The sequence below is a fragment of the Phodopus roborovskii genome, unplaced genomic scaffold, assembly GCF_943737965.1.
Source record: "Phodopus roborovskii unplaced genomic scaffold, PHOROB, whole genome shotgun sequence".
NCBI lineage: Eukaryota > Metazoa > Chordata > Mammalia > Rodentia > Cricetidae > Phodopus > Phodopus roborovskii.
The window spans coordinates 3,740,816-3,753,315 of NW_026126447.1; positions in this window are offsets into that span (position 1 = coordinate 3,740,816).

The following is a 12,500-nucleotide window of genomic DNA, read 5'->3' on the forward strand; positions in this document are numbered from 1 at the left end:
TTTTGGTTATTGAGGCATTTGACATGTTTTCTACTTGGTCATTTTTATGTTCCATATTTTGAATTCTACCTGTCACCTCTCTATTGCCATCTTCAATATTATGAACCTTTCTTTCTAAGTTTTCTCTGTTTTGCGTTCTGTTTTTTTTTTTTTTTTTTTTTTTTTTTTTGGTTTGTTTTTTGTTTTTTATTATCATTTTGAATGCTTTGAATTCTTGTTACAAAGTCTCCTATAGTTTGTACAAGTTCCTTATTGTTTGGGCTAATCTCAAACCATTTCTTTAAGAATATTATATTAATGATTAAACCCATTGTTATTTTTAAAAAAATGTATATATTTTCCAGTAATAATTTTCTTCTGCTAAAATTTCTTATATATGAAGTAAAAGAATTCCTAAAGTCCTACATTGTAAACTTATCTGCCATAGGTATGGAACAATTGATCTCAGATATTATATCAGCTTAAATTGCAAAGGATGTTACAATTATCTTAGGTGTAAGTCTGCTGTCCTGGAACTTTGATGCTTTTAGTTGTAGATGTCAATTTGTGGTAGTTACACCTGGAGGTGTACCACAAAATAGTGTCTGGCAGCAGATGATCCTTCTGATCTAGGTCCCTGTAGAATAGCCCTTAACAAACTAAGGCAAGCAAAATTTTGTTAAATGAAGGAGTGAAACCAGTCATGTGCAAATTGATAGGACCTCAGGGCTAAGAGATGTCACCTGCAACTGGCACTGCCAGGCCGCAAACACACAAACAGGTCGAGCTGGTTCTGCGCTACAGGGCTCTGTTTGAATGCAATGTGAGGGAATGTGCAGAAGATGAGCACTGATCTCAGGGCCGCAGTTGATATAAAGGAGTTGTGGGTCAGATACAAATGACTCACAAGCTATGGTGTCTCTGCCTGGTTAGGCAAGGAAACCACCTGTTCAGGGATGGTGGGGGAAGGGAATGGCATCTGCTGCTGGGTTGAAACCCAGGTCCCACGAAAATTCTGATCCTGCTTCTGACACTAGATATCATGATTTAATAAGGATCAGGATGAACAAATAGGCTGAACAGATATTTATACAGGGAGAAATAACTTACAATCTAGACAGGTGAACACCAGCAGGTTCCACTGGATGCTCTCCTCTCTGCATCCCACCAGCAAGAGAGTGTTCCCAGGCTCCTTCTCAGACCTAGTTCCACAGGTCACTCCTGCCCCTCGCTCCACCCTCCAATTGGCATGGTCAGTGTCGCATGAGCAGACAAAGTGAATATCTCACTACATGTTTTTATTTATTTTTTTCATTACCATGGTAGAGGATAATTGGCTGTGACTGTAACTTGCAGTGCTTGTGATAGATGCTCTCACTACATGCACTCAGGGATCATTTAATAGTTGATTTTGACCAGATATGTACAAGCATTAGTCAAGACACAGTTATTCAATCTTGCCTTGAACTGCAAATGATCATAGAGCCATCTTTGCCTTGGAGATTGGATCATTCTTGAAGAAAATGAGAATGAAATAACTGTAAGCTAATTAGTATAAAAACAACATTATGCTGATCAAAGATAATTAATATTTCCCAAGATGCCTTTGGTCCTTATGATATTTATTCTTTCTCTAATCTTTTACTATGAAGGCCACATTAATGAGGATGCTCACTTGCATTCATTTAGTGCTGGGTAATATTTCCTGTACTCAACTACTTCTATAAAGTCCAACGGACTATGTACCTCCCATTATGTGTCTGGGCGCATATGTTAGAGAACTTTTCATAAGAAATCTACTCTTCAGAGCTCATCTAAACTTATATTTGTAGAAAGAATAAATGTAGACCAGAGGCAATTCTTTGCAGATAGGAAGATTAGGTGAGTATGTGGTACCCAATCACAGACTAGTAACCTGATCTACTGAGATGATGCAGAATTTTCTTTGTAATTCATAATTTGTCTGCACTTTGTTATGCCTTACCAATCTTTATTATTTGAAAACACTTACTTTTTTGTACTTCATTTTTTTTTAATTTATTTTATATAACCAAGTCCATTTAAATGAAAACAGACATTTATAGACAATATTTGGGAATTTGGGCATCGTTCTTTCCAAACTACTTCCTGCTGGTAAGGGACGCTGTCATGGGGGAATTCTAAGAAGATGCAGAAATCCTGGCTGTAGTCTGTAAGGCTTCTTTGTCCAGCTCCAACTAGTACTTTAAAGGCTTGTTTGTTTTTAGGTGTATGAGTACTTTATCTGCAGGTATAACTTTATGCCAGAAGAGGGCTTCAGACCCCACTCTGGATGGTTGTGAGACAACATGTGGGTGCTGGAAGTTGAATTCAGGACCTCTGGAAGAGTAGTCAGTGCTTTTAACTGCTGAGCCATCTTTCTGGCCCCTAACTAGTACTTTAAAAACAACAAACAAATGCAATAGTTCTTTATTGAACAGTCACTGAAAAGGGCAGGGAGTGAAAAAAGAAGCCAATTCAGAATCATCTTTACAAGCCCTCAGGCTTTCTCTTGTGCAATTTGGTTTTTTGTTGTGTTTTGTTTTTTAAGATTTATTTATTTATTTATTATGTGTAAATGGAGTTCTTTTTTTTTTATTTTTTATTTATTTTATATAACTAAGTCCATTTAAATGAAAACAAACATTTACAGACAATATTTGGGAATTTGAGCATCGTTCTTTCCAAACTACTTCCTGCTGGTAAGGGGCGCTGTTATGGGGGATTCGAAGAAGATTCAGAAATCCTGGCTGTAGTCTGTAAGGCTGCTTTGTCCAGCTGTGAAAACACTTACTTTAAGGGGGGCTAGGAACCAAAAGCGATTAGTGTTTTCAAATAAGCACATTGCCTTAATTCTCTTTAAGCCAGTAAGATGTTCATTGCTACAAACACTACAGAACTGTGAATGAACTCAATAGACAAGATCCATCATTATCACAGCTCATGTAAATTAAAACCATTCTTATGTGGTTGTTATTTAGCTTTCTAAATGCTATGGCACTGAAGAAATAAAAGGGTTGCCTCTTTAATGTATTCAGTACATTCTTCTTTTTGCTTATTTTAGGAACATTGCCTTTTTCCCTTTTTCATAATCATACAAGATTGAATTTTGTAATATAATATTTGTGACTATACTTGTATTCTATAGCTGGAATCCCATCGTCTCCTACAGCACAAGGTAAATATCATTGTTTCTAAGACATTCTAGTAGTTCTGTCCTGTGATATTTAGATTTGATTGGAAATCTAACCATTCTTAGCACACTACACAAATATTTCCAAAAATGCATTCTAGTTTGTGATATTGTAAGTAGGCAATGATCTTATTTCTTTTCAGAAAATGTAAGTGTATATTCCTTGATTTATATGCTGGAAATTATTAACAGGAACAATGAGAATGTAGCTGTAAATTGGTAAGTAAAATTTTGCTGAAATGTTAAGTTGCCGAGCTTTAAAATATCTTCTTACAGAGAATCAGTTACTAATTTTTCATTTGTAATTGAAAAACCCCTGGGTATTAGTGAAATTCATCCCCAAATGAACATGGTATTCTATGGATTTTCAGCAAGGTAAACATGAGTTTTCAAATTCTACTCTTTTTAATTATCATAACAGAGCCCATTAATAACACATGTTTGATACACAGGCCTTTATCAAATAATTTTGAACTGCATTAAAATTTAAAGCTGGAGATCACATGGCATACCTCCTTGGTCTAGTTATAATCAAATTACTATACATTGCAAATTAGTGGGGTCCAGAGTAATAAGGCCCAGGCAGAGTTTTGTCATTACTGCTTGCAGATGCTATTATGATCTATTATTATAGCTAATAATAATCATAATTACAATCTGAACTGTGTGTCTTGGTTACATAATTTTCTCTGCTTCAGCTCAAAGCAAAAAAGTACATAAAGATATGATATTACCTGCTGCTTCTACTCACATTTACTTTAGAAAAATTGAATAGTTGAAAGAAAATGAAAAACCTTGCAACCAAATCTATTTAGGGGTTATATGGACAGAAACACAACTGAAAAGTGATTGCCATATCATACCTCAGAGTCATGTTTTCTAGAAACAAATGTGATTATTTGGCACTTATTTTGTGCTAAGTACCGTATCTCAATTGATCCTCAAGGACATTAACAGGACTAAGAATCACTATGACTTGTGTACAAATAATCCAAGATTTAGGACTAGGAAAATATAAGATCACTTAATGAGAGATACAGGCCTTAGTTCACAGAAACCTGGTCCAATGAGAATACACTTACACCTCTGTGATACTAATAAGATTGGAACATATCTTTATTACCCTTCCACTTTCCATTAACTTATGAAACTATGATATGTCCTTTTCTTTGTGTGAATACCAGAAGTGAGAAAATTAGACTTTGGGGGAGGCAGAGTATTATTGTCAATTACCTTTTGCCAAGCTTCTAATGGCATGTATGCACGTGTGCGTGTACACACACACACACACACACACACAGAGAGAGAGAGAGAGAGAGAGAGAGAGAGAGAGAGAGAAAGGTGAGAGAGAGAGACTGATATTAGATGCAGTTATAGAATTATGGAGAGAAGTGACTAGCTCAAAAGAGAGTAAATATTATGCTGTGTAAATATACAGGTTTCCTTTGACAAAATGGCACGTAATAGCACAGTAATACAATTTGTATAATTTTATCAAAGGCTCCAACTAGAGATGACTTTCAGAGTGTGGCCACTCTCCCTTCTTTTCTTCCAATAATAATAAAACTTATTTGGTTCTCATGAACACATTTAGTCTTTAGGGACCATATAAAGAATAATTTGTATTTTACTTTTAGCTGTAAGATAATTGATTTTGAAAAATATTGACTTGGATCTGGTGATTCTAAGGGATTAAAGAGCAATTTGTGACCACTTACAAAAATTACATTTATTAGGAAACTCTCACAGGCTTAAATAAATTTGGTAGGGTTTGTGGTAATTGCATAGGGTTTGTCCTTGATAGATCCTTGATCTAGAATCATGTTCCTCTTTGTTTTACACTGAGGAGGAAGAACTTTTAAGAGTTAGGATCTAATGAAAACAAAAACTAATATAGGGGACCTCCACATTCCTGAATGAGTTCACAGGCCTCAAGTACCTAGAGAATTCTCTTTTGAGTAAATTCTTTTATTTATTTTTGGTTAATTATTATTATTTTTTATTATTTTACATATCGATCTCAGTTCCCTCTCCCTCCCTCTTCCCCCCCCATGCCCCGACCACCCTCCCATGCCCTCCCCTTCCCAGTCCATAGGGAAGGTAATGCCTTCCCGGAGGTCAACAAAATCTAAAAAGTCATTTGGAGTAGGGAATAGGCCCTCCCTCCTGCCTCAATGTTAAGGGAGTAAACCCCCATGGGGAATGTGCTCCCAAACTCCTTTTGTGCACCAGTGATACACCATGGTTCCACTGTCAGAGGTCCCTTAGACTACCCAGGCCTTCTAACTGATCTAACTGATCAGGGGGTCTGAGTTGGTCCATTTCTGGTTTCCTAGATATTAGTCTAGGGGTCCTTCAGCCCCTCCTTGTTCTGGTCAGCTGTCTTTATGGGTTTCTGTAGCTGTCTTGTCCCCATTTTCTTATCACTCCTCCTTCTCTGAATATGGATTCCAGTTCAACTCAGTGTTTAGCTGTGGGTGTCTGCTTCTGTTTCTATCAGCTACTAGATGACGGATCTATAATGGTAGATAAGTTAGTCATCAATCTCATTATCAACAATCTCATATCATTCTTGTAATTATTGATATTATAACGCATAGCTACCTATTTGCTTGATCTCTTCTACACAATGTGGTCCTCATTTTGCTTTTTGCTTCATTGTCATACAGGTAGAAAATCCTGGTGCAATAATTAGTGTCATTCTCTATAGACATCTTAACCTCTACAATTATGAGATAGCCACATTTCTTTGTAAATGTTCAGCTTAAAGGATTTTGTTAAAGCAATGAAAATTAGACAGATGCAAGTAAGAAGATACAGATGCATTTAAGTTTCCTCATGAGCAAACTCAAAAGATTGTTTTTCTACACATCTTATTTTTCTTTCTTTACATTTATATATTTCTTCTGTTACATGGCCTTGCAGAACTGACTTTGTATTTCTGCTACTTAAGTAGCAAGAATTCAGTGATTTCTGTTCTTCTCAATGTATAAACAAAGCAAAACAAATGTTAGAGTCTGACACTTACAAAGTAAGAATTTTTTTTCCTAAATAAATTTTATATATGTTCATCAATGCATTTCATGAGTGTGCATTCTACACTCAGACAATGAGGGCAACTTGAAGGAAAATGTCAAAATTATGGTCATCTCTGTGCAAACAAAATTTGAATGGAAGAATAAAAACTCTGTAAAAGAGAGTAGTTCTTTTAAAGATATATCATAGCCATCTAGTTGGGAGGTTTAAGCTGACTGATCTTCAGTGTGTATCACTGATCACTAGTGAGTTTAAAGTTAAGAAATTGGCTTTCAAAGTAAATATACTCTCTTGAGTGTCATATGACTCCTTTCCATTTAGCATCCCTATTTTATTGGCTGGAGTTGATAATATGTACTTCAGATGATAACATCAGCATTTTTCTCATAGTATCATCATGATGGTCTCCTAGATTTTTAATTTCTATCAACACTTACTCAACTTGGTCCATCTTCTGTGAGACTTCAACCTATTAGCATATGTTCCTTTCTAAATATGTTCTAGTAGGGGTAATTTACTCCTATCACATTTTGCAGATTTTGATATTGACTTAAGTCCTTTAGTTTTGTTTGCTTGTGCTGCATTTTGTCTCATTTTTCTTTCCCTAAAACTGTCATAAACATTTGATGTCTGTAAACACACTTTAAATGCTCATTTCTGTAACAGGATTTTAATATGAGGCTGAACTTCTCATTGAGACACAGTTGATAGGATCCTCTTTCAATAAGGTCACATGGTTTATAGTCAGGAGTTTAGGATTTGATGGCATACAACTTATTCTTCAGTCAGAACCATAATTGGATGTGCTAAGGCAGAGACTAAACATCAACAAATATTCTTAGAGCTCTTGTTGTGAGCAAGAATCTGTTGAAAGGAGTATGATAATTGATGGATTTTGTTAGTTTCATGTGATATGTATCAATCATGTGCAGAAGTAATCAAACATGACTTTTCTTTTTTTATTCTACTCAGAATCATTTCTTAATCCCTAGCTTTCACACTTTGACCTATCAAGCCAAACTACTTATTAGTTTAAAAGTTGGTGGTTCTTGTTGAAGCTTTCAAGGAATGAATATTCTACTTTCTTCATTTGGAATATTCTTACATTCTTTACAGTCAGCATTAACCTTAATAAGTCTCCCTAATCAAGTCTCCCATCTTTTCTATAGTAGTATAAATCATCATTATCTTGATGGACAGTTGATTTGCATTATGCTGCATATATGCATATGTTGTTCACATGATTACTATTTGAAACAGTTGCTACAAAAAGTAAGGTTCATTTTCTTAGCATGTATAAAAAAGAATGAGCAAGAAAGTAACATTACCTGCATATCAACACTGAACTTTCTCAGCTACCAGCACATAAATAAAAAATGTAAGTCTCAGGAGATCAGCCACTCAAGGGGAATATTACAGCAGAGCAGTGTTTGACCAACTACATCTTACTACTTGCTAGACTAGTGCCTGATGAACTTTCACCCTTTCTATTAAGAGTTTCTCTGCTGCTAATAAACACAATGCGGAATAAATATGGATATTTTATTATTAAAATATGTTGGATGGGATTTCCTCTGTCTCAACATTAGTTTTTATTGGGAGAAGAAACTGATCATGAGGCAGAAACTAAGGAATTGGATATGATTCAATAGTCTTAAAATAGCCACAATGTCTTTTTTAAGTACAATGTCACAGGTATTTTAGTTCTACCAGCAACCTGACATATAGACAATTTCTTCCTAATTTGTTTTTGTTTCTAGTCCAGTAGATAGAGGTCATTATATCCATCTGGTGGAAATGGTTGAGGGAGGCTGGAATAAGAAGATAATAACAAAGACAGAGCTTAGAAACTACAGAACTTCAAAGCCCAAGTGTGCTGTATACAGTTGGCTGCCTGCTTTTCAAGAAGTAAACACAGTTTTCCACTTTTCTTTGAATTGGTTTTGACTTTTTTCCCTTATATCTTATGTTTTAAATATAATACAAGTCTTTTGATATCCCCCAATAAAAGCCAGCAGGCATGGGATCTAGCTCTGTTCCCTTGCCTTGTAGAAGTTGGAGCTTTTTTACTGTATTACTGGCTTTCTCTTTACTTAGTTTGAAAATGAGAAGCATAATATGAGCAAAAAAGCAATGTATACATCAGAGAGTTTCAGGTGAAAGAATGAATGTTTGCAGTGGTGACTTGTTAGGAGTGAGGTTTTTCCCCCACCACTGGTCTAGTCCCACTGCCAGGTCAGCCCCAATTAACACACAGAGACTCTGCATTTGATATAATGCTGTTGTCCTGTTACTTGTTTCTTATTGGCTAGCTTTGTCTTAATTACTAACCCATTTCTATTATTCTAAGTACTTCCACGTGGTCTTATCTTACTGGAGAGGCTGGCGTTCTGCTCTCTCTGTTTTCCATCTTCACTCCTCCCTACTCCTTCCTAGAATCCTCCTTGCCTCCTAGACCTGCCTATCTTGCTTTCCTATTGGTCAACAGTGCTTTATCCATTAGCCAATAAGAGAAACATATTTACAGAATGGCATCTCCCATTATCTCCTCTTTTCTGTCTAAAATAAAAAAAGGTTTAACCTTAAAATAGCAAAATATATCACACAACATTTATCAAATAAGAATCAACATTTATAATATTTAGTTCATTAACATTTAGTAAGACTTAAAGAAAATATTCTATCACCTATCCTACCTGTGTGAGTCTAAAGTCTTATATGTAATTTATCTTTAATCTTAACTAAGGAAAACTATAACCATAACTATCTGTCTTCAACTCCATCAAAGACAACAGAAGAATAATACATAACTCTAGAATAACAGAGACAACTACCCTAGTCAGGCACCCAACATTCTTCGGTAATGTTCCATCTTCAGCCGATAGGCCATAGTGTGTCCGGCAGACTGCTCAGCAAACAGGAAACTTTAAACAGTCTGCCTGTGTTGGCAGTTTGTCACTCACTTTTCTCTGTGTCCTGCAGAATGTCTGGCAGACTCTTTCATGAAGCAGGGACTCTGTAGCAATGTCCATCTTGTATGAGCAATCACTTTCCTGTGGGTCCTGCACATCCAATTTATACAGCATAAAGTCAAACATTCCAGACAAGAGCAGTATCTTGTACAAATGGCTAGTTTTGACATATTGGAAATAAACTTTATAACATAATTCTTCGATGTCCATCTTCCTATCTGACAAAGTAGGTGTTGCCAGGAGCAGTTGTACCTCACTGTTAAGAAAAACCCTAAACCATTTTAAATATTCTGTAGGTCTTTGAAAAAGTTGAAGAATTCCTATCCATATCAAACACATCTCTAAAACCTAACTAACTTAACTCTAAGTTTTGACTTTTATAGGTAATTATCTATAATCTGTACTACATTATACATTACTTTTAAATGAGCTATATAAACACAATACCTAAACAAGAGAAGAAGTATACATAGTACAAAATTAACCTTAAATTTGTATCAATAAATGAATATCCATTCCAAAACAAACTATTCATAGCATATAGCTATATCATAATCCCTTTTTTACCTTTAAAAAGATTGGTTATGGTCATTAACCATTTATAAACAACCCCATTTAAATGAAAACAAACATTTATAAATAATATTTGGGGATTTTGGCGTCGTTCTTTCCAAACTGCTTTCTACTGGTAGGAGGGGCTGTCATTTGGGAAGCCTAAGAAGATGAAGAAATCCTGGCTGTAGTCTGCAAGACTGGCTTGTCCCAACTGTTTTGAATGTTGGATCACCTGGGACTCTGTTTCATGGGGTCTGGCTTGATCAAACAACATTAGTCTGGAAGGAATCCACAGCTTTTCATTTTCTGTGGAAACAAAAATAGAAATCCTTTTCCCCAGTAACCTGTCCTTAGACTTAAATTTTGGAGTCAAAGCATTTTTAAAATAAATAAATTGAATTAATCCAGCAGCATTTCTTTTAACAGTCATTTCCTCAGTATTCAAATGATATAAAGACAATATAATACCATGCAGTATCCAGATTCTCTCCATCTTTATGTGGCTTTTTATTACTCTGTTTCTTTTATTTTTTATTTTTTATTTTTTGAGACAGAGTTTCTCTGTGTAAATTTTATCTGTCCTGGAGTTCACTCTGCATACCAGGTTTACTTTGCAATCACAGAGATCTGCTTGCCTCTGTCTTCTGAGTGCTGGGATTAAAGGTGTGTGTCACCACACCCAGCTCCTCTCTGTCTTTTTAAAATCATTTCTTTTTCTCTCCAAAGCCTACATATATTTTAAAAAACACTGTAAACCTTTAGAGGTTTTCTTAATGTTAATCTGTCTTTACTTTAAATCTTTATCTTTTTCTGTGCAGGAGTCTTTATCTGGTAAACAACAATGTTGCAAAAATGAAAGCCACAATTTGTTTCATCCGCTGTCTAGCCAAGATGACAGTGGTATTTTTACCTCCAGAACTGAGAGCTGTGCTCACTGCCTTGGTCTACACTGCCATCCAGCAGCATGCTGCTGGCTTGGAGATGTGGTCACTGCCATTGCCAGCTCTCGTACACACCAGTAAGTTGTTAGCAGGGCTCTTTAAAAGCCATGTGGTTTTTGCCACTTATGCTGAGTCAAGATGCCTCCCTTAAAGAAGCTGCACAAATCTATTTGTCTCTAACAAAACAGAGTCCAACTGAGAAAAATGCTGCTACAAAGAATCCTTGCTTGCCTCTGTTCTTTTGTTTCTAAAATCCTTTTTTAAGCTTTTCTTAAGTTTTAAGTGAAAGTTCTTCAGTCTGTGTTGGATGCCCTATGTTAAGAGTAAGGTTTCCCCCCCCTCTCCCTGCCCCAGCACCACCAGTCTGGTCCCACCTGGAGGCCAGCCAGAATTAATACACAGTGACTAGTTTTTCATCTCATTTTAGACAATTTGTATTCTAAGTTTATGTCTGTTTATAGCCATGGAAGACTCTCTCAACTACTCTGGCTACTCTGAATTCTCATACTTTTACCTACATTTTCTCATTAGTATCCCAAACTGTAGATTTCTAATGCATTTCAAGATATGTACATAGACATTTACCTACAAATAAACATTAATTGTGACAGCATTTATGGCTTTAAAGCCTACGTCAGATTAAATCCCAGCAATGAGATGGGACATGTGTAAGGAATTTCATTACTAACTGTGTAACTACTTGCAATTATTAGCTGCTGTGAGTTATTTTTAGAATTTTCTTTAAAAATCCAGTCTCTGGATAGTCAGCAACATTACTCCAGTGGAAGGTCACATACACGAGAATTTTTGTGATACACAAACTTGTCTTTAATGGTTAAATAAACAAGTAAACAGCAATAACCACAGCAAAGGACCCATAGTGTGTAGGGAAAGGGGTAGATCTGGGAGGAGTTTGTGCTAAATATGACCATAGCACATTGTTCTCATCTCTCAAAGAACTCACAAAAATCATCAAGCAATAAAAACAAAAATATAAAATTAAAAAATAGACAAAGACTCTGTTTTCTACTTAGTTTTCCTAATAGAAATAGATTAATATTTAAAACAGATCTAGCCAATAAGAAACTCTATTAACAGGCCAACAGCTTTATAATTAATACACAGTCTCTGTGTATTATTTGGGGCTGATGCTACTCTGACACCAGGCTGGCAAGAAAATGCTCATAAGACATGCATGTGCCACCATATGCTCCCACCATGGCATACTGACTACCATGGGCCCAATGCAACAGGTCCACCTCATCATAGAGGAGAACACACAAAGATATGAACTATGGCAAAATTTCCATTTATATTTTGATTATTACCTATATAAATCTGTTGGAGTGTGGAAGGCACAGGTGCGCCCATCCAATATCCCCAGTTGTAGAACCAAAGGCATCTTCCAATGTTATGAATTTGCTCCCAAGAGTATTAGTTCCTCGAAGTTTCAGCAGCTTTTCCTAATAGTAATTTTTCCTTCTCTCTCTTTTCTTTACATTACTTCATATTTTATTTATTTATTCATTTATTTTTATTATTTTACATATCCATTCCATTTGCCGCTTCCTCCCTCCCTCCATATTTCCCTCCCTCCCATGCCCCCCACCACCCTCCCATCCCATCCACCCCACACACTCCACAGGGGAGAGCTGATGCCTTCCAGGAGGGGTCAACAAAATCTATCAAATCATTTGGAGTAGGGACTAGGCCCTTCCTCCTGACTCAATGTTAGGAGAGTATCCCATCATGGGGAATGTGCTCCCAAAATTCTTATGTGCACCAGGGATACATTCTGGTTCCACT